The sequence below is a fragment of the Embiotoca jacksoni genome, unplaced genomic scaffold (genome assembly GCF_022577435.1).
Source record: "Embiotoca jacksoni isolate LCO1_2020_lvr unplaced genomic scaffold, fEmbJac1.0.p SCAF_62, whole genome shotgun sequence".
In the NCBI taxonomy this organism is placed as follows: Eukaryota; Metazoa; Chordata; class Actinopteri; family Embiotocidae; genus Embiotoca; species Embiotoca jacksoni.
In genome coordinates this window covers 1,223,482-1,248,359 of record NW_027185417.1, presented here as the reverse complement: position 1 = coordinate 1,248,359, position 24,878 = coordinate 1,223,482, and positions in this window count along the sequence as shown.

Genomic DNA, 24,878 nt, shown 5'->3' with positions numbered 1-24,878 from the left:
AGCTAAAAGAGAGCAATTTGATGGAGAACTGTTAACTGAAAGCTTGTTGCACTAAAGAACATCAAATCTGCTGCCGGAGTCCCCCAAAGCAATTAACATATTTCTGCTATCACGGGAGCAGCGTCTGTTTCTGGATTTGTTCCAGACAGGAACATCAACAACATGTGCAGGACAGAAACCTTTTGCAGGGCAACAAGGTCGAGAAAACGGACTTCATCAAACAACGACAATGTTTTTACTAAACTCTCCTAAAAATAAAAGTAATTGAATAAATGAGAGAGCATATTCAAGTTTTCCTTTTGATGGGATATGTTATTTTTAGGTGGAAAAAAAAAAGACGCTTTCTGAGTATTTAGCGCTCAGTTACACAACTAAAGTGAGACTTCACACAAAATGTAGTTTGCACATGCTTTACACAGAGTATGAAAATTCTGTTCAGACATAGAAAAACTGAACATACTAAAGTCCAATCAAGACTTTTTATACTATCTACATTTTATACTATCGATGCTAACTTGCATGAAGCAGACACACTAATGTTGAAGCTGCACGGGGTCTGGTACTTTCGGATTAGTGATATTTCATCTTCTGTTGAACAAAACAATAATTCATACTTAAACACAATGGTTTGGTGTTACTTAAAGCTAATTTTTTTCCTGAGAACTTGACATTTTCTTAAATGGCAGGATTGATTGATTGGGTTTTTTGTTGATATTTTCCTGGCTGTTTTTCCCATGTTTCTGAGGATTTATTGGCGTGACAGGACTTACTTTGTATTCCCCAGAAAGTGTTAAATCAGCGCGATTGATCCTGCAAGATTACCAGAAACGTTCGATAAGTTTTCAAAATTGTAATGTTTTTATCAGCCTAACCATTAAAGGAGGTATGAGGGCATTAATGTCATATTTGATATTGACCGATGGATAAAGACGGTGTAGTCAGACACAAATTCTGATACAGAATTGGGTGTAGAACATTAAGCAGGTAATGAAGTGGAAAGTCACATTAATGATCGATAACTAAAAAGAAGCGATCAGTTATAAAATGGAACAAATACACAATACAAGAATATTAGGTTGACTTTTATCTAATCATTTTTTTCATCAAAAATACACAAAGAAAAAAAATTTTTTACTGCAATTTAAAACAGATTATGATTTCAAGTAAAAACTTTTAAGTTTTAAGGTTTATGTTTCCTGACATGCCAGTAAACACTGACAGGTGAGATTTCACCATTTCTTTTGAGATCAGGTATCATATTTTGGAAAGGTAGCTTACATATTCCGTGATTTGATTCATAAGACGATGTGAGTGTAGATGCACTCACATCGTCTGAAAGTAAAGCAAGACGTTTTAGATGTGAGGCTTCACTTGTTGTCAGAGTCAAATTGTAGTGTCAAATTTCTGGCTAGTTGGATTTATAGATTTTCCGGGTCACTACTCAGGTTGGATAAATTGGTTTGCTCTTTCTCCTCGGCCCTGGAAGCATCTCTTCTCCTCCCTACAGGGAATGTTTAGATAGCACACTAATGCATGCTTCTATGCACTATACCCCTATGTTTATAATCAAAAAAAATAAAAAGAATGTGTTTAGTGTCTCCTCTCCATATCACTTCACTGAGATGCACACAAACCCACAACCATTCAAATGCACACAGCATCTCAGACATATTCGCATTGAATGAAGGCAGACTCTTTTTTTCTGACACCCATACAGGCACTTTCTCTGATGTAACCACTTTCACACAGAGGTAACAACTCTCAACAGCATCAAGAGTGAAACATCTCATCCCGCATGTTTTGTCAAATCTACTTATCAAGAGAGGCTTTGTATAAAAAGTATATACAACCACAAGCACTTGTGGAACAAGAAAGCAGTCAAAGCTCTTACAATAGTGATGCCACAAAATGAAAGAATTTATTTTATATTGGTATTTTTGAGGATTTGATACAAGTTGAAGAATTTCTTCAAATCTGGCACAAATATTTACTTACAGTTGAGAAAAAACTGGTGAGATTTTGTTGGTCAAAGGTCACTGCGGCCTCACAAAACGTGTTTGTGGCTATAACTCAACTCATATATCCAAAAGGTCAAAAGTCAACTTCACTGTTCCATCATAATGTTCTGCAAAAATGCTTTTCTGGCCAATATTCAATGCCATAACTCGTAACCACGTCACAATTAGTCAGATATTGATTTGGTGACACTAATTTTGGGTGTCCACTTTGAAACTGTGGTGATTGTATCTTTGTCTGTGCTGTCGGGTTGAAGATGTGTATGAATGAGCCACATTTTGCAATTTGTGACTTCTTTGCAGCAATGTCTACATTTGAAGCATTGTCTATTGTCATGGCATACAAGGTCAAACAACTTTTTGTTCTATCAGAATCAGTTTTATTGGCCAAATTCATTCAAAATCCAGATAGAAATAAATGTATAAATGCAATAAAGTGCAGCTTGACTGGTAGATGTAGACATACACCCATGAGGCACTAATTCTGGTATTTATTTGGCACGCAAGTGGATCTGCACCTAGATGGCTATATGGGCCAGGATTTGGAACACAACCGATCATTAACAATGTGCTTTAGCATAAATTGGCTTGGCCTATGCTGACAGGCACAGGTTGCACAAAGAAATTTTGCTTCTACATTTAATGGCTCAGAAGTTATGAGCATAAGAAAAACTCTTCACTCCTTTTTTGGCACACGACTATATAAGACCAAAAGTCATTGAAACACGAGATAAACAAGCACAGAACAGAAAAGAAAATCTCTTTGGCAGATGTACCAAACAATACTTTTGTTTTTTCTGTCTCTCTTTCACTGCTACACAAATGTATGTAGACACACACACACACACACACACACACACACACACACACACACACACACACACACACACACACACACACACACACACCAATCTATCAAGCTATTCCAGGAAGCTGGAGAAAAGAGAGGAGATAGGCAGTCCTACTCTCAGATCCAGCTCTGCCAAAGAAAAGCTGTTGGCTGCTGCCAAGGTTGAGCGAGCATATTGCCTCGTAATGGAAAAAGAATGGAGAAGCAGACACTGCACATTGTCTGAAACTCTATCAAATGATTCCTCTGTCTCTCGCCGCACAGCAACTGTGACACATTGTCTGATAGTGGCGGGCTTGTGTGTCTGTGTGCACCTGTGTGTGTGTGTTTGTACCTGTGTGTAAAACAGAGTTGTCCTAGCCTGTGTGTTTGTGTGGTCTGACACCAAATAGTTGTTGGAGGATCTGTTGATTGCTGATAAAAAAAAATTTTTTTTAAAAAGTCTCATTTTGCAAAACACAAAAACAGCATAAAAACATTGGCGATGCCTGTATTGTATACATCTGCACGCCACTTCCTAGAGACAGAAATGAACATTCATCTGTCAGAGAGTGATATCGACCGTATATTGTAACATTTCACACAAAATTACTTTCTCATCATTGCTTAATAATCTGTCTGAATTGGTTTATGTCCAAATATCCATTTCAATAATTTGTGACGAGTTTTAGATGTCATGAATGAAAGAGTTCACTGCGCATCTTTGGCATTTGAGTGTGATTTTAATAGTTTATTAATGAAACTATTTACTGAGGAAAGGTTTGATGAAAAGTGTGCATTTTTAGCGGTATACTTGGTGGACACACTCACACCAGACGGCTGCCAAGTACATTTACAGATTTCTACTGACTGCTCCTCGGGAACAGCTGGAGGTTAAGTGTTTTTCCCAAGGGCAGTCAGGCTGCTTTGGCTGGAAAATAGAGTTTTTCCTGGAAAACCAAAAGCATTTCATCCAGATGTGATGAAACATAAATTTCAGTTTCTGACTTTACAGTAATTATGCTGGCCATCATCAATCTGTCTGAAACCAGACACAAAATATCAGATGATTAAATTATATTTATCATAGTTGGAAGGGTAACTGTACCGTAGGGGAACCAAAGATCATGATAGCCAACTTGTATGGAGTATGTAATGTTAAATATTTATCAAAAACCAAAGAGAAAAAGGGTCAAAGGAGTGAAAAAGACAGGCAGACAGTGCGGGAAAAGATATGTCAACCCTAGTCTATCTTTTACAGGTTGATTTCTTTAAAGTTTACCTCTTGTTTTTTTTTTGTATGTATCCATAAACAAATTCAGAATTATATTGTTTTACTAAGAGAAGCCATTTAATTCTAAGGGTAACAGGTCTTGTCCTTTTCTTTACCAGTCACATTGACCTGAAACATTAGTTGTGAAAGACTTGGGAAAGAGAAGAATGTCTGTTTTATTGTTGAAAGATGACAATCATTTGAACAAGGTGCAATGTCATATTGAACACGCACTATAAGGATCCTGTTTGTGTTCTTTTCAGTTTTTACACACCATCAAACTGCTGGCTTAACCTTGATGCTGACATTTGGTACCCCGTTGTGTCCTTTTATCAGCTGCTGACAGGTGCTATACTATTAGTATCCTCTCATTGCAGTCTCATTTACACCCCGTGTGTGTGTGTGTGTGTGTGTGTGTGTGTGTGTGTGTGTGTGTGTGTGTGTGTGTGTGTGTGTGCGTGTGTGTGTGTGTGTGTGTGTGCGTGCGTGTGACAATGTGTGCATTTGGTTGTCAATGACAAGCTTGAATCATCGCCTCACAGTTGAAAGCTGCTGACAACTAGTTACTGCAGTTTACATCCATGTCTTTCCAGATCCATGTAATATACAGTATGTAGCGGATAGTTTGAAGGAATTTGGTCAATAAAGCTGATTCTAGCAAAACACTAAGTTGTAGCCATGACAGCAGACAATATAGAAGTTGCTGTGAAGAAGCTACAAATTCTAAAATGTGAATGCTTCAAATAAATTATCAACCTGACAGCACAGACGATCTATATATACGATATACAATATATACAACATATATAATCACCACAGTTTCAAGGTGGACACCAAAGATTTGTGTCATTAGTTCAGTGTCAGACCAAATGTGAAATATTGTCACAACATCTGTTCTGTTGTCACAGTAAAGCTGATCTTTGACCTTTTGAATTTAAAAGGCCGTCACTTCATCATTTTATCCCATTCGACATTTGTGTGAAATTGTGTCATAATTAGTGTAGGAATTCTTGAACTATGGTCACAAACGGGTTTTGTCAGGTCACAGTAACCTTGGACCCCCAACATCGAATGCGTTTATTCTTGAGTCCAAATGGACATTTGTGTCATATGTAATGAAATTCCCTGCAGGCATTCCTCAGATATTGCGTTACTTTGACCTTTGATCACCAAAATTGAATCAGTTCATCCTTGAGTTAAAATGAATGTTTGTGCCAAATTTTAGGAAATTCCATTGAGACGTTGCTGAGAAATTGAGGTTACAAAAATGGAACAGACAACCTGAAAACACAATGCCTCAGGCCATGGCTGTCACCAATGTGGAGGCATAAAAAACGTTGCGATGTAGGTGTCAGTGTCACTGTTTTGGTGTGAATGAGCGTGTGGAGACCGCCTCAAAATTGCGTTTAAGCTTGTGTGCCTGACAGAAACAGAAAGACAGAAAACACATTAAGCCGATGCTGTCATCTCCGTTCTCAACATTCTTCCTCCGCCAACAAACAATACCCACCTGTGCCAGTCGTCATCACTCATGTCTGTCCCTTCGTCTCAGCACAGAGAGACCAAAGAAGAGAAAAACAATAAGAGAGACAGACAGAGGGATCTCTGTGCCCTGCAACAGACACAAAAACAGGACTCAAACATGTCATGACATTTCATTAGGGAAGATTTTCGGCACAAGTTTCAACTCCCAAATGTCAACACTATTGCACATGTTAGATTTTGTCCTGCATTTATTGTGTCAATCCTGCACTGTGTAACTTTCTCATATTGGGCCTGGACCAATTAACCGTGTCAAAGTCCTTGCTCCACCTGTTGCACCACGGAGGCAGAAGAGAGCAGTTTTGACATGAATTCCTTTTTTCAAATAAATATGCTTTCCACAAAAAGCAGACACCAAGGACACCAACATTCATTTACATTTGTCTAGTACAAAGAAATGCCCTATTCAAAGTCTTGATGGCTGTGATGACAGAATAACCATGTAACAGAGACACACTAAAACAAAAACAAGAAATTAGTCTGTTTTGGCCATATATGTCCATGTCAGAGAATAAACTCTAACCTGCTCTAGAAAAATAAGACTATTTTACAACAACGCTAGCAGCTGTTACGTGGTGGTGTTTAGCAGTTTACCAAAACAGGACAAATAAATCTTCATAGCAAATGAAATGACAATACATCCAGCAGTTTAGATATTTAACTTAAATTCACAAAGGTCAGCTTTATGGTAAACGGAAGGGACTCACCAAATTCATCACTGGGATTCATCACCTTACAACGATTAATGTCCAAAAACAAAATTTTGTTTAAATTAGCCAAGCAGATATAAAGATAATTCATCTGATAAGTGAAATGTTTGACTCACTGGTCATTGGGCTTCATCCTCTTGGCCCACATGGACATTACCCCTGCAATTCATGAGACATTTCAATCTGGACCAATGCAATGGAAAAGACCAACATTTCCATCCCTTGAGGCCTTTTTAGCATACCTAAATTGCAACAGTCCTATCAAATTAACCTAACATTTTTTGCTGCAGTAAATTACTCACATATCTTTGGCTGAAAAGACAGAATTAATGGCTTATTTCTGTAATAACTGCAAAACATGCAAAAAAAAAAAAAAAAAAAAGGAAAGTCTGTGGTTCCCTCGTTTATGTGCTGTATATACTTGTATGCACTGTGGCTCCTTCATTTTAACATCCACGATCTCGTCCAAATTCTGGCCTTTTGATCTTGTTTGTGCTCTTGATTTGTTGCTAAAATTGCCATCATCACAGGAGTTTTAAGGTCTTATACGCTACTATGCTTCTGACTGTAAAATCTAAAGAAAGAGGTAGCAGGAAACAGAAATAAAAGCACTTAAAAGAAGCAGAAGTCGTCTACTGCACGTCAATCACCAGTTTCAAGGTCTCATCATCAAAGTTTGATTTGAACTGGATTTAAGGTGCACAGATTTTTGAGCTTGACTTGAGGAGAGTGCTCAAAGTTTCAGAGTGAATAAATACATGAAATCATAGCCTGAAAAGATAAAGACTTGTCTGAAATCATCACAAGGAGTCTCAGAGTCAACCAAGAATCAAATATGAGCTATCATTTTGAATGAAAATGTGAAATTAAATAAATGTGGTGAATGAACTTAAGTGCCCAGCTCCCCAAATAATTATTCACGCATCTTTCAGATTAAAATGTATCACTTTCGAGAAACCTTTTTTTGTGTGCAGCTGTAGAAACAAATATTCTCAGGCAGAGAAAATTGCTTGCTCATTACTTGTGGTTTTATCCTTCATGGTTTATTTGACTAATCCACAACGAGCCTGCCAAATATTCTGTTACAGTAGACATTTGTAGAGTTATTTCCTGCGAAGTGTATGAAATAATTCCCATTAGAGCTGAATATTATTGCATTTCTGCTCTATATCCGTCATGGTCATTTAGGTTTGAGGATATTGTTTTTCTACGTTACACTATAAAGCCATTTACTTATCTATTTCTTGCTTAACAAAAAACTCTGGAGGACACTGTAAACAATCTTTAATCTGATTTCCAACTGTTGTCACACTCAACACAATAAAAACTGTTGCTGATTTTGGCTCTCGTTTCAAGGATTCCAATAACTCTAGAGGACAACTTGCCTCACCTCTGTAATTCATGCTCACCGTCCAGTTGGTTGCTTGTCTCTTCTTGATGAAGAGCTGAGGTTGCAGCGGCCTCCTCCCCAAGGGGTGAGGCCTGAATGGAGGAGTGAATGGTGGTGCAGATGAGAGACTGAGTGGAGAAAAAAGGTTAATTGGTTTTGTTGACCATCTGTCTACGAAGGAGGAAACGGGTGGAGATGGCACACCTCACATTGAATGGTAGGGACAAGGATTTACAGGAGCTGATTGCCAGTGACCAGTGTGGTCGCCTGTCCTATTTATAGAGCAACTTCATATCTCAGATTAATTTTCCTTTCATTGCCTTCTTTATACGCATCTCTGTTGTTGTTTTTTTATTTTTTTATTTCTTGCGCTGGCTGCATTTTTAAACCATTAGTTTTTTTGGTTCTTTGTGCACTTTGACTAAGTATCTTTCCAACTTGCCCTCCTTCTATTTCTTTCTGTGCCCCAAGCTCTCAACAAGGTGAATGAGCCATAGATATCCAACTGAGAGAAAAGGAGAAGTAGCTGAGCGATGCATTCAGCCAGTCGAAAGGATAGCTGGGCTGATTCCTCCAGGGGCCAGTTCCACCTTTGAAATGTGGGGAATCTCTCTGTCTGCACTGCTGAATCAAAAGTGGGTATTTCTATCAAATTAGAGTGCCCGTGCACAGAGACACAGGGAGGAAAATGCAGAGAGAAAACCATCACCTACTCTAACTGCCCATGACTCTTATGTGCAAACTGGGACATGAACAAGTCACTTCAATTTGATAAACTCTGCTTATTTCTGTTGTGCAAGTTGATATAACTTACCTTTAGGGCAGCAGACTAAATGTCATAAATAGAAGGTGAATTCCAAAGCCCAGCAAAGAAGCTTTTTAGCTCTTGAATTATGTTTGCAAATGAAAACCTGATAAAACTAAATTGCCTGGTTGCTTATAGCTGGTCATGGTGACCTTGATGGTTTGTGGTTGTAATGCAGCACCTGGTGTGAATCTAAGAGTGTGAAGCAGGTGTCTGAAAAATAAGGGAACGCAGGCGTAGTAAAGTCACCTTTTACCCCTCACTTTCTGTTATGTCTTTTAATGATGTTTCACTCTGCTCTCAGGTGAGAGTGATGTGGAGAGTGTTGGGCTGTGACCTTTGTTCTGAAACAGGTGGTAGCGCATAAAAAGAGCTTTGAAACACAGATAGGATCGCTATGAACACTTTTATCACTTGTGCACACATGCGTCTCCCTGCATTTCAATTTGATATTAATTAATGTATACAACGATTTTCAAGGTTTTTAAGGACTCAAGCATGTAGCATGTTTGAGTTATTCACACCAGAGACACGCTAAACTTTTCAGAATCCAAATGCCTTCATCATATAACTGAAATAGAAATAGTCAAGGGAAAACTCTTCCTCATGGAAAAGACAGTTTATAAAACAGTTGACAAAATATTCATCTCACCACAGCTGCTAAATTATTACCTACAAGCCTTATTTCATGGATTTGTGCAAAGGGGAATTCAGTCTTCCTGACAAGATTGCTTAGCTGTCTGTCAAAGATTGATACGGTAAGTATTAAGGTCCTGACTGCCTGATTCATCATGAAAATGCTATGTTGTACCCAAAAATATTCAACTTACCTAACAGAAAGAATTTAGTTGAACGTTTAGAATGATGTTTTTGATGCACCATTATTCAAATACAGCTATGACAATAAATCTGATCCCATCTGTTTGAGAAGTTGTGGCTGAATAGGAGATTTTTGCTTTTTTTCTTGTCTTAAATCATAAATGGGGAGGATGATTTGCAAAGACAACATATCCAATTCTGAAACTGAGAAATTATATTGTGTTATGAAAAATATGAGTTCCTTTTGAATTTGATGCCAACAACATGTTTCAAGTTGGAACAGGGGCATGTTTACCAATGTGTTGCATCACCTCTTCTTCTAATAACACTCTGGAAACATTTGGAAACTGAGGAAGTTTCTGGAGTTTTGAAAGTTAAATGTTGTTTCATTATAGTTTGATATAGGGTTTCAGCTGCTCAACAGTTTGGGGTCTCCTTTTTCATATGTTTTGTTTCATGATGTGCCAAATTTATCAGACCACAGCATAGTTTTCCACTTCGCTTCAGTCCATCTTAAATTAGTCCTGGTCCAGAGGAGGTGAAAGTATTTCGGGATCATGTTTGTATATGGTTTCTTGCATGCTAAAATTGTAACCTGCATTTGTGGATGCAGCGATGAACAGACAGTGATTTTCAGAAGTGTTTCTGAGCCCATTCAGTGATTTCCACGACAGGATTGTGGCTGTTTTTAATGAGGTGCCGCCTGAGGGGCTGAAGATTTATAATAAGAGATCAAATGAACATGCAAAATAGGTCACTTGTCTTTAAACTTTTGGTTTTGGTTTTCCAACCAGCTGTTTTGGTTTAGTCTCACCTGTATTAGGAAGCTCTTTTCATTGAAAAAGCTGGTAGCGGAGCATTTAGCATTTTGTCATTGGCGGAGATCTAAACAAGGCCACAGGGAGGATTTATATTCTTGTGGTGGACATAAATACAACTCTATATGTATGTGATGCTGCTGTTTGTTTGCTGTATGTGTAATAGCATAGCATACTGTTAACATGTTTGCCATAAGTAGCTTATTCAAAGTAGCTAAAATTAATGAATATTGCTAGGCTTTCTTTTATATAATCCGAATCAGAGAAAATGTGAGAGAAAGTCCATCGCTGATTTTTTTTTTTTTTCTTATACCAAAGCCAAGTCTTTTATTGATGTCTCTGAGCACCATACTAAATCCATCTGTATAAAATGTGTCTAAATTGTAAATTGTCATCTAACGGAAATAATTCATTACTTTGACCTTGTACTCTCCCGCTGCAACAATCATCGAATCAGTTAAAAGGTCAAACATAATTTACGTTGCATTTATACATGGTCAGTGGAAAATTATTACCTGCTGTTAGAGAGTCTGATTTTCAAGTGTTTGCCAGATTCCCGATAATTAGTCACTCTTGTCATTTAAAATAGATTTAGAACAGTTATAGAAATATATTTAACCTATCAAATCTTTGCTAATTTTGGAGACTGCATTTCTACTCACAGTTTGGAGAAATCCTGTTATCGAGTATTTTGTTGTGCAGGAGCCAATAATTGCTCAACTAAAAACATTTTGTCTGTATTGTTTGTTGAGAATACTAATCAATAATGCATTACACACATCAGACACTTTGAAAATGCCACGGAGGATTCTGCAGTTTTATACTCTCAAGGGTGACATACACTTTTAATATTTCTCATTTTCTGTATCACAAAATGCTGTTCGACAAACATTCAGCAAGAACATCACAGCTTAATTTCTTGCAAATATGTGGCCCCAAGAATTTATTTAACAGGTACATTTTAGCATAATTAACACTGTTTGAGCAGAAGTTTGTGATTCGTATTCCTATCCTGAATCTGTAAAACCTTCAGAACTGGATAATTTCTCTCAGGACTTGCTGAAATATTTAAAATATTACACAGCAGATAATAAGGTATAGGCTCCATATAAATAAAGGAAGGCCTTTTCTGTGCCAGATTTAATTTCTTCAACACTGACTGCTTCATGCACACCACTGTGGTAAATAAACAAACACATTGTGGAATACATTTACTCCCATCACATCTGATTACTGCAATGAATTACTGCTAGCTCAAATAGGTTAGTCGGTTAATTGGACAAATAGAATCAAAACAAGAGTCAAGATAAAGTCTGTGTACATTATATATTATACATTTTCTTTATCATTTTATGAACATAAAAAAAAAACCTTGGGTGTTGGTAAAGACTAACATTAAGGCTCGTTTTAATTAGGGTGGAACTCTCCACCAGTCCATTGACTCCAATTGAACACAAATGACAGGTTTAAAAGCTCTTAAGACACACTTACTTATAACAAATTAACATTTCCAGTAAGCTGCCATGAAGGTCAAAAGATTCAGCGCCATCATGTAGTCTGCAAAAATGTAAAGTTAATTAAAAAAAATAAAAAACGTTCACAAATGGCTAATTTGCAGTAAAGTATATTCATCATATACATTATAATAGTTCAAAGTGTCAGTGATTTTCCATCCCTTTTTGAGATACATCCAGTTTACTGTGGACACTGGATTGAGTATGAATCACTGTTGTACTTGGCACAGTAGAGTGTTCATGGTCTGCATTTTGACAAAATACTGACAAGTATTGGATTCAAACTGGATCAATATCAGGTCGGTCCTGATAAAGATCAAACTGAAATAAAAAATTTAAAATTTGGTGCATTGCAATAAATCACGGACAGACAGAAAAGTTTGTCGTAAAAATAGGAAAAATCTGTTCATTACACGGTCCTGTAACGATGAGAAAATGTAATCTGTCCCTGTGTTCAATCCTGAAGTTAAATCATATTGTTCGTTTGTTTAATATAAAAAGTCCATCACATGATGTAAATTTAAAATTAATCTCCCACATAATTGTAATGCATTCATAGGCACAGAGAGCTCAGCAGTCTGCCACTGATTGGCGCAATGATGGCACCTGCTGTATCCTTTATAATCTTGTCTGTACAATTTGCATTGTGAGAATAACCTTTTACCAAGTAATGATCAGTAAATGTTGAGAGATAATGGATTACTTAGAATTATGTCAAGATGACAAGAATAGCTATTCTCAAGATTAAAATTTAAATCATGGAATGGCTATATTACAAACTATGGTGATGATTTATGTCAGTATATATATTGCTATGATTTGGTGTGATTTCATCAAAAAACATTAATTTCTAATGTGTTTTTAGATAACAGTTGTAAAAGAAATACCAATGTATCTGATAAAAGGCTTGATGTTGATGTTTGACCAAATTTATTAAATCAAGTCATGTTTCAAGAAAAAGATCAAGAAACTCGCCATCAAAGAAAAAAATATATTTTGTAAATGCAATTTCTTAGGAATGCCTTGAGGGTATTTCTTGTGATTTGGTAAAAATTTTCACTTGGACTCAAGGATTTAGACTATAGTGTTCAAAGGTCAAGGATACTGTGACATGACAAAACAGGTTTGAAGCCATGAGTTAAGAATTAATTTGTTAATGAAGACAAAATTTCACACAAATCCTTATTTGATGCTTTGACTACTGCCATTCCTACAACCTTGTATTCTATCAGAATCAGTTTTATTGGGCAAATACCTTCATATACTTCACTACATTTAAAATATAAATGCTGGACAGATATGGATGTAAACTGCAGCTTGACTGGTTGGCGGAGACATACAACCATGAGGCAGTAATTGTGGTGTTGTAATTTGATATATATTTGCACTCATTGTCCTTCACAAGTTAAGAATCCAATCACATATTTAACTTGTGCATACTTCTACAAAAACAAAAATAGAAACAAAAGTGAAAACTTTGCTTTAGATTGACATAGACAGACAGAAAGGCAATGTTAAAGGAGAGACTTGATGGTGTCAGTCTCTGGAATCTGTTACACAAACATGTTTAAACTCACTTTTTGAATCATCAGAAAACACAAAGCAGGGTGAGACAGATGGAAAGGAATAAATACAAAAACAGGTCTGGTTGACCTGGTTTCATTCTGAGCCCCCTGAGCCAGTTGGAGAGAAAAAGATGAAAACTCTGAATCTAAAGTGACAGTCAGCTCAGGGTTTTGTGTTCTGGTTTAATGTTTTGGATAAAAGAGTGGATGGCATTTTTACACAGTTACACCATCCAAAACAACTGATTAAACAATCCGTTTCAGGTTTTCTCGCTGTGGAGCAACACAACAGTTGGTGTCTCAGGTGTGTCGCATCAGTGGTTAATTACAAGGTACAATCTCTCGCAACCCTGACTGCAACCCTGTCTCCTCGGAATTACACTGTTTGGCCACTTTAACACATTTCAACATTAAGCAATCCAGTACAAAAACAGCAACCACTACAATGCAACACACATTTATTTCATGGCAGAGCTGTTGTGCTGGATTTATTTGATGATATAGGTGTACATAATAAAATCCCTCATAATGGCTGCCTGTCAGTTTCCGTATTGATTTTAAAAGTATTTTTCCACTCTTTAAAGCACTTCATGGTCTTGCACCGGCATATATGTGTCTCACATGCTGACAGTGTATGAACCAGTACGGCCCCTCAGGTCCTCGGGCACGAGGCTTTTAGTTAGTTCAAAGTGCAGGACTAAAACTTTTGGTAAGTCAGCTTTCCCAGATCCGAGAGCAGGTGGAAGTGTTGAAATTTTTAAATGTAAACTTAAAACATAAAGAAAGACATAAAGAATAAATGACTGAAATTGGGACAATGGTTAAGTTTAGACCCGCTGAGCTCTTGGTTATGGTGAGGAAAAGGTGGGTTAAGTATTAAAAGAGTCAAAAGTTTCCAAACTTAGCGACACAGGAAAAACATATCAGCTGCAATTACTCTTCCTTTAAAATGTATGCGGCAAAACAAAGTAGTATATACATTTTTGATCATTTATAGAATCCAGTGTTATCTTACTATACCAATTTAAAGACTGAATGTGTGAATTCCTACTCAGTATATATTAACATGAACCATTACATAAAGAATTTTACTCGAAAAAATGTTAACAATTTAAATTCTATACTTTGAAATTCACATTATTAGGAATTATAAAACATACTTTGTTCAAGGGCACTCCCATGCACTTTAAAACAGAAATCATTTTCAATATTGTTTCTTAGCTGTACTTGATACTGGCCAAAGTTGGCTTTTGAAGTAAAATAGACTATGTATGCAAATTTCTAACTTAATGTCTGTGACATAATTCTATTAAAAGACATATAAGAAGAATGATTTAACAATAACGGTTTGGAAGGCTGTCAAACTTGAAACACTTAAACCTTTCACCCACACATATTTTCCTCATGACCACTGGCAAGAAATGTCTTTTTATATCTGACTATTTTTTTGCTGTCAGATGAAAAGGAACTCTTCGCAGCACTGATGATTAAATTTTTATAATCTCAACTAAATAGTAGATAGGGCAGTGAGCATTTGATTTCCAACACTAGCCAGTGACTCTGGGATTTAAAACTTCTTATCAAATATAGATAATGGTATACTGCCATTAAGCCACATGTATGATTTAGATGGATGTGCCTATTAAACAGTAGCTTAATGAAGTGTCTTTTTCTATTCTACAGAAGGTCCAGCAATAAAATAAAATGAAGGTCCATTTCTTTTCGTTTATTACAATAAATTATTCATTTAATTTCTCCCTCTTTCTTCGAGAATCAAATGAGCTTCCGGTGGATCATTAAGGCAATGTGAAGTGTGTGTTGAGTGTGGGTCAGGTTCACCCCAGAGGCCATCAGACTGAGGAGCATTCATTGTGTTTTTCATTTAGATTCTTGTTTCCTTGTCTACATCAGACTCTGCAGTGGTGACTCATTAGTGTTGTTTCAAGTATCAACAGCTCCGTTGAACAAATTCCATCCTCCTGTCAATATGACCATCTGTCTCTGTCATTAAGTAAATTTTTGTAATTTATTTGTCTGTATGTGTATAAAAATTAACAATCACTCTCCTTGATTTGATCCTTAGAGATATTATGAAATAAAATTCAGACATGGAGGATTACTAACCTTCTGCCAAATCGACATTTGTCGACATTGTTAATACTGCCAGCCCAAATTGTTTTTGTTTTTTTTCATATCCCCATTGTCTGGGCCCACAAAATCCAGTCCACTCACTTGCAAATAACTGTGCACAGTCTATCCTCGAGATCTGATTTAGAAAAACAAATCTGATTTGCCTGTAGTCTGAACGAAGCCTTATCTGAGTGTATTTAAAATGACAAGACTGTTCAAAAACAACCCTAGCCTGCTTCTTCTGTATGAATGTAGTTTGGTTCTGTTTTGGAAAACTAAGAGCATTTTCATACCTGCTCAAGGTCACAACCATGATTCAACTTTTTGTTGTGTTGTAAACATTTGTTTCGGTTAGTTGCATCTTTGTGAGTGCACTAAAAAAAACCGTTTCATGACAAACCTACATCCTTTTGTCATCACCTACGTGGGCTGTGTCTCCCTGTACTTGACATTGATTGTAGACAAGCGTGTGTTTGACATCGACAGGTCGATTTGACGGGTAGCCTTTTTCATTGGCACTGTACTGTTATTAGAAAATACGTTTTAATACTTTGTCTCCTCGTCTCTCCGTCTGCTACTGGGGCTTACTGTAATTTATTTTCCAGTACTTTTCCTTTTCCTATTGTTAAATGGGTGACGATAGCCTGCCACAACTTCCTGTACTTCCTCCACCACCTGTATCACCTCTTTTGGTCTGATGAGATTTTGGTCCTTTGATTCAGACTGTGGTCCAATGCTCCTTTCATACCTGCTGTTTTGGTTGTTACCAAACGGAAAAGTCCAAAGGTCGGGACCAAACAAGATAAGTGTGAAACACCCTAAAACTGCTGGACATGGACTGCTGGTAAAACACGGGATGGTCAGCCGTTTTCCATATAACTGACTCTAATACAAAAGGTAACCAATATGGTTATAAGACTGTTTTAGCTTACAACTAAAGGTCTGACAGCAGTGCATTTAAATGCATGAACTTCAATTCAATTCAAATGAGTAAAGGCCAGAGTATTAAAGGACTGGACGTTGACATTCTCATAGACCCCTTTGTACTTAACAGTGAAAGCAGAATCCTTCTGTGTCCAGTAAGTCCTCATTTCTTTAAACTAATTATTGGTTGTCAAAAGAGGACAATAAGGAACCTTATTAACATTTGTTGTTTGGCTCAAACACATAAATTCACTTTATAAATAAAACAAATCATGTCAGAGGTTAGTGTGAGTCAGTAAAATGAACAGTACACACGATCCAGTGTGTATTACTGTCAGTCGTGAAACTGCTCCACTAAATGTGATAATTGTATAGTGCCTGCTGTAGAGCCTAATCTACCATGTGGTGTTTTATCAGACATTTGTTTAGCTTGATGTGGCTTCTGACTGTATCTACAACAGATTTTCTGTCGCAGTGTCTGACTGCTGTCTCTTTGCAGAGCAGTAAGGTGTGCCTAACAAGCAGTCTGACAAATCTAGAGAAAGTAATCATTTTTATTATTATTAAGTTATATTTTGTTTTCTTAGGGCGGCATGCGGGTGCAGTGGTTAGAACTGTCCCCTTACAGAAAGAAGGTTGTGGGTTTGAACTTTGGTTGGGCCGGGGGCCTTTTCTGTATGGAGTTTGCATGTTCCCGCCGCGCCTGCGTGGGTTCTCTTCAGGTACTCCGACTTCCTCCCACCATCCAAAAACATGCGTGTTAAGTTAATTGGTGATTCTAAATTGCCGCTAGTTGTGATTGTGAGTGTGCATGTCTGTTTACTACTTGGATATTTCTGACCTTTAAAAATACAAAAAAATGAATTTGTGTTGGATTAAATAATTTAGCTCCTGAAACCACACTTATCTGCCGATTAGCTATGAAAGTCATGTGTTTTCAAAATCGCCCATTTATTTTCTTTGCGAGGAAATGAGGACAGCAAGAAGTTGATTTCAGCTGAATGTAAACATATAAGTAAAGCTTTTGGAAAAAAAAAATTCTTAACGCTTTCTTTTTCTAGTGAGGAGAGTCTCATCATTGCTGCACATGCTCGAACTCTCAGAGAGCCCATAGAAACTACTTTAAATGCATGATGCCCCCTTTTAAGAATATATTTAACATCATCTAGTAGCAACCCAAAGCAAAGTAATTTTGACAAAACGAAACATGTAACAGGCCTATAACATCTTCAAGTGCAACAATGATTGTATGTGCGTGGGTGGTCATTTTACAGACATGGATTAAGACTAATCCTCAAGCATCCTCAAGCATCCTCAAAGCGTTGCTTAAAACAGATCTCCACTGCCCTGAAAGAAACTTAATCCACACATGACAACCCACTTCACATTTGCAAAAGCTTCAAAATTAGTGAAAGAAAATTTCCACCGATTATTCTCTCTCTGTCGCAGGTCAGGTCCATGTTAAAGGAGCAAACATTGGACACGAGAGTCTGGATTATCTGGTCCGCCTTCAGCTCTTGTGCATGCGGAGCAAACCCTGAACAGAAAGAAATCTGACATATGACACGATACCAAAGTCACATAGCATACCCAGGTTTATCACAACCTATCGCAGTCTGATTTCTTAACCAGGCGTCAAATAATGCCGTTTTATCACACACTGCTGGTGTCTCAGAGATACACACAAGGCACCTTTGGGCATCTGTTATGCATGCACAGGTTGTCTTAGGTTTATGCACCAAAATGTGGTTAGGTTTAGTAAAACATTGTGTTTTGGGTTAAATGTGACACGGTTGCAATTTGGCTAGGTTTAGGTAGACAAAGTACTTGATTGGGGTTTGGAAAAGATCACAGTTTGGGTTAAAATAGTTTGTTTTTACATAAGTTATGTTATATAGATACTTAGTAGTTATATACATGATCTTACTTTTGAGCCTCTTTGACTTTTGCTCTCTTACGGACTTGACCACCAGTCTCCCGGGTGAAAAGCCTTAGTTTTTTTCCATCAAAACATCCCCGCTCTCCGCCCAATATGCAATTTACGACTCTTTCTACTCGCGTCACATGACCTCCTTCTTTTTTTTACCTGGGTGGTCACGGCGCAAACGCCAAAGGGTACCGTGTGTGTATCTCTCTGACGCCAATACCTTCAAAACGGTAGTATGGGTAGTTTAATGGGCTAAGTTTTGTGACCTGATCTGTCTATATTTGCAAATCATAATTGGGACAAAACACACAAACAGACATATAAAAAAAAACTACAAAAATGGTTCACTTTCTTCGCCCCTCAATGGAGGAAGACCATCTTCCCAGCAGTGTTAAGCATGTCTCCAACATGTCAGGGTTTTCCTGCGATAAATGGCACAGAAGAAAATTAGCACTCCGCTCCTCAAGAGCACAGCGGTTAACTGCATGTGTCAGAAACATAAGACTAAGGGGGAGTCGAGAGCTTGATGTCGGGCTAACACGGAAGCGGAGAAACATATTCAAGCTGATGAAAGGGGATGCTTTAATACCTGATGGTGCTAGCTCTCTGTAATTGACCCCTTATGGCAGCCCTCTATAAGAGGAGGATCTCCAGTGAATTGTAAGCATTAACTTTTCTGGAATGATGTGTGGAATGGCAAAGTTGAGGGGAAAGTTTTTTTCCCACTTCCCCGTGGTGTCTGTATCACTGCAGCAACTTTCTTTTACTTCTGCCAGGAAGACCTTTTTCGTGAAATCAGTTATTAATGAAGAGCTAGATGAAGAGATTTTGGGTGGCACTGAAGTTCAACAAGCTAATATATCTATCAAATGTCCCACTTCTAAAGGAATGTATTTAATACTTCAACAAATAACATCCCATTCAGGGTGACATTTGGCAAGAGATTATAAGAATCAATGTTTTTTTTCTTGTCAAACATCTAGTCTTACTATTCTAGTCCCAGATATTGACATGAATACACTCTAATAAATGCCAGATGAGCCCTTCTGGATTGATAAAACTGCAGATGTAAATGTCAACTCCATCCCTCCTTGTTAGCACTCAACCCCGAATTGAAAACGAGGTGAGAGGTTTCAGCGGGTTCTCAAAAGATGACGAAGACCAAAATAGAAGAACTGTAAACAAGTCACCTCATTAAAAGCCATACAGTGCAGAAATAATAACTTTTCATAATTTTAGCCTCGCCAAGCAACATGTTTGTTCTTAATCAGCAAGGGTCTCTGTCTGTTTGTGATTGTTGGGGGAGTTCTGCGTTAGTTGTGGGCAATTACTTATTTGGCATTCAATAAGGCAGCGAAACAATAAACTGGCTTTGTGTTAATCCAAGATTAATTCTCATGAATATTAGATCAAGGAGGGGGATTTCGTTCTGGGGGAGATAAAATAATAAAGTGCTCACTCGAGATTCATCATCAACTATATAAAACTCATGGGAGGAAACTACGTGGCTCAGTTTTCTTTGTGGGTGTTGCATCGATGCTCTGGCCATAATTATTTTTGCACCTGCAGCTCTTCTAGATTTAGAGTTTTTTTTAAAGATTTTGCTTAAAAATCTTAAAACAAAAGCACAGTATTAATTGTGACAGATTGTGACAGTTAAATTCATTGATATAGAACCCCAAAAAGTGTTTTGTGGTCGAGACAGAAAGGACGAGGAAGAAGAAGAAGAAGAAGAAGACACAGACAGATAAAACGGACTGCAAAGTGTTTTTCCTCCGACACGGCACGGTGATTTATTCCGTTCCCACCACTCTCCCGACCAGACACATCACAGCCTCCTGCGCAAGATCATCATCACATAATTGGTTTTAAATCAAGAGGAAGAGCCTGCTGCCCAGCGGGGGCCGGGATCAATCATGGGAATCAATGACAAAACACTAAGATAATACCTCCCAAATCGCATTTCTCAACCAGGGGGCCTGAGGAGCCATCCCCCACGAGCCCGGGACAGAAGAGGGTGCTTTCTCTGTCACATGCCTTAATTGGTTTATCTGTGATTTACTCAAGTGGATATTTATTATATTCCCAGTTGCAATATAATTCTATATATAAACAAAAGCAAAGTGTGTTATGGGTACATGAAACATTTTTGTCACCGCATACGAGAGTAATGTTGCAGGGTGTAATAAAAACAGAGTACTGGTCAGAAGTCATGCTGAGTACAGCCAGAGCTGCAGGTGTTCGTGTGGTAACCGGGGGAACTGAAGCTGTCATGAGTTCGGTTCTGCTTTTGTTTCCAATGATGAAATGAGTAAAGTCAAGATAAAACCTGCATCATGAGACAAGTTCATCTTAGTCTGGCTCTCTAAGGGTTGCATGCTGAACATAAGCCCAGAGTAACCGCTATCATGAACCTAGTTATCAACAGGTTTTGTTAACTCTGGGTTTATCTATCAAGCAACAAACACATTCACTTGGGAAAAACAGCTTATAATGAATATGTGATCAAAAAAAAGTGCTGAATGGGAAAAAATAGTTACTGCCAGATAAAGTCTGTTTTACCATAATCTTGCGTTTATGTTCGTAAATGGTAACAGAGGCAATAGGTTTGATGTATCATAACAAAGTTGCATCATCCTGTTCTGAGCTGCATTGAGGGAGCAAGTGTGTAAAGGCAGCAACACTGAATCCTAACGACAATTAAAATTTTAGTAGCTATGTTACTTTCTTTTTGTATAAATTGAGTGTCTTCAACTATTTATTCACTTGTTAAGCTCTGTTTTAAAGCAGAGTGGACACATGGGAAGGCTGAAATTGTAATATGATCCAACCGATCTATAAAAAATAGTTAATGCTCTTTCTTATTTGTAACATTTCACGAAACGTTGTGTCACTATCAGGATCCTGCAGGAACGATCCCTCTCCCAGTTTTTTTTTTTTAGTGATCTGGATTGTTTACACGTTTTGATCCGATTTTCTGGAGAAGGTAATCTGGTTATCCATCCCATTTGAATCGATACGGGCGAACCCAAAGATAGTACAGACCCCGATCTAACAAAGTCCAGTTCCTTGCTGTTTTACCTTTTTTTAACTTCACCTCGACTGAGACTTACCACTCGCTCAAGTAAGAACGAGGTGAGCGTTAAAATGACCCCACGTCAACAACCTCATATCCTTTTGGACAGAGTAACTATGTTGCTGCCTTTTAAATTGCCCTACAGGCATTTAAATGTTCTCTAACTTTAAAAGAAAGTCATCCGCCGCAGAGGAGTCCACCCCCCCCCTTTGTTGACAACTTCTTCAGTCACTCATTGCTTAATGACCCTATTGATGCACACCTGTTCACGCGATCAATGAATGAGCATATGAGCATGAGCTGCTTCTGCGTTGCCAAAAGAAAGTCCCTGAACAATTGATATAATCGTGGGGAACACATTAAAGCCAACAACATGGTGTGAAGACAACGATAATGTTGATTGTTTCACTTTACTAACTGATTTAATGCCAGTCCACTCTGTTGCCACTAAAAGTGACATAAACGTCTGATGACGTGTATCAATAATAATGAAGGTTTCCATCTAGTGACAGTTTGCATCTTGTCATTGCACAATCTGCCACAACCGGAGTTGGAAACTCAGCCCACTCACTTTATGCAAATATTTGTGATAAGTCCTTCCCTGTGCTTTTTCCACACCGAGTTATTCATGGTGCCCTTTAAAAAGAGCAAGCCACCCCAACAAAAACAGCTGGGAAGGAATGAGAAACCTTCCTCAGTGGTCAGTTGTGACATGAGGTGACATTCATTTTGTCCTTTAAATAGGTCAAAAACCAACTTTAGGTCTTAGATCACCAAACCATACAGAAAAGAAAATCCCTGTGAAGCATCCAGGTGTATAATTTCATCTGTCCTTGTTCTGTCAGTGGTCCCAGCTGAGGGTGTTACTGGTCAGCATGTCCTGTCCTAATTACCAGGCTAGCAGGGAGGGCCACAGGCCCAGATGCACTAGGACTCTCCAAGTGCAGAAGAAAAAGGTCCCAGGCCGCCGTACACACAGAAACTCCCACAACACCATCACACACACACACACACACACACACACACACACACACACACACACACACACACACACACACACTCACACTCACCAAGCAGCTTGAGCAAAGTTAAGCACGCACATAAACCAAGAAGTGCATTTGTAACTGGACAAATATGCACCTGTACATGTGTACACGCGCCCATACACAGACTCACAAAGGCAGTCTGGCCCATACGTAGTGGGACTGTGTATTCTTCCAGGTCATTAGCCCCTGACTGTCAGGGCGAGCTGAGGAAGCGAAGGTGACATGTCGTCTCCAGTTCTGCCAGATGTGCTGCTGACACTGCAGACAGACCGAATCACTTTTCAAACCTAAAAGTTTGTACGAAGAGAGCCATGCTGAAATGAAATAATACAGAAGTTTATAAAGAGCCTTTAAAAGTGTAGCTTTCAGTCTAAATGTGGTAATCATTTCATGAAAGACAGATTTGTCAAGAGCGAAAGTGTCCTTTAAGGCTTGCTGTTTAATAACCTTTCAGAATAAAAAGGGCTCTGACGCTCCATGTCAGTATTTGTTGGACTGAAGATCTCTGATGCACTAATATGATTCTTCGAAGCTAATTTAGATCTGTGGCTTTTAGTTTCTGCTCCATCTTTTTTCTTAGCAGCTTTTTGTATTTTGCAGAATCGTTAGTGTTAACTTAGTTCTGAAAGCATAAAAATCAACAGTGTGGTAATGTTTATGAATGTTCACAGCCTGCTAATCTTTTGATTTTTCAACAGCTGATACTCAGAGTCATTTCAGTTCCATGTCAAGACAAAACAACACTCCAATCCACACTTGTCATCTTACAAACAATTGCTACTGAAAAATGTTGTTCGTGAAACCTCAACACTCACGACATAACACTGGATAATTTGCTTTGTTGTGTGAATGTGGCCACATATTGAAATTTTTGTAACTGTGGCTGTAAGGACTCTAACAGAATATTTAAACCGTATACTTTACACTGTTCAGTGTTTCCCACACATAGACTTTACCTGGGCGAACTGCCCAGGTAAAGCAACAGCTACCCAGCATTTTTTTGTTTTTTATCGGAACAACGCAAGCCGCGATTAATTAACTAGTGAACAATCGCTATGATCATGGTAAATTGTAGCATCTACCGGTAGTTTGCATGTGAGGCGTTTAGTAGCGTAAATTGTAGGTACAGAAAATAACCTGGGTTACACTCTCCCCCTCTGAATTAAATGAGTCTCAGTATACACATTGGTCACACCATCACAATGAATTCTCAACCTCTGGGAAATACTGCTTTTCATTTGATTTCATTTCATTTGCAATGTGCTTTCAACAAACTGTGTCCTGCACTGACTACAGGTTTGCAATGCAGTGGAGTGAGCATTTAATCACCAAAGGTCAAATTTCTAGGTCACGGTAGCATTAGGGATTTTTACACTTTTGATTGATCTTCAGGGATGACATGGACTAAGTAAAGGGTGTGATAGAAAGAAAAAGGTACAACACTATCAAGGCCAAAAACTGAGGTGTGTTGACCCCTATAGTAGATGTACTGCGGTTTGTCAGAATACCAATTTCGTGAGTCGAAAACATTTTAATTTAAAGATTTTGAAACAGACATTGTAAGCTGCTTTGTTCGTGACGTCCACACATGTAAAATGCTGCAAGTCTATGAAGCATTGACGATTCATGTTGCATTTTACTTTACGAATATGCACATATTCTTGTACGCAGGTCTTTTGTAAACGTCAACGCAAAGTAAACAAATTATACCAATTATAAACAGATGCTATACAAGTGACAGTTCCCGAATGAAAAATTAAATTTCTCCGGCTTCACATAAAGCCCTTGATATATTAAGGCACATTAATTAATTTTTACATGTAGTTATTCAACATGGAACTTTTACTACACTTTTGTTACATGTCACAATTTCTACGTTATACTTTGAGAAAGGTATCTGGCCAGAATATTTGCAATCAAAGCTAAAAGAAGAGGCCTTCATTCTCAAGTTGTGAGATCACAAGTGAAACTCTTCTGTTCGCAAGTCAGAGCACAGAATGTTCCAATTATGAAGAACACTTCAGGGTGTCATTGTGCCAGTTCTTGTGGATAAGTCTCCACAGCTTAGGCACGCACTTTGTGTTAGCAGTTTGTGACAGTTTTGTAATTAACAAACTTACAATAAAGTCTGTCAATCCTGCGACACTTTCGCCATCAAGCCAGTACTGCAGTGCATTTAGAGGAAGGTGGATAGAAGTATGTGCCCAAAAATTTTGCATGGTCCTAGGGCAGGACAGTGGAGGAAATGAGAGGGGGCTGCATGGGGAAAACGGAACTACTGGTAGAGGACATTTTGGCAAAGTTGCGGTTTGGGCTTCGTGCTGCTGCCTCTGTGCAGGAGCTAAGTTGGCTGGTGTGAGAGGAAGGACGGCCAAATCCCCTAAACCAGAACAAATATGTCCAGCTAACCGCACTACACTGCAAATAGTGTCAACAATTAATTTTACTTTGAATTGAGGCGTATCGCTCAATGAAATGCAGTGATTTAACTTTAT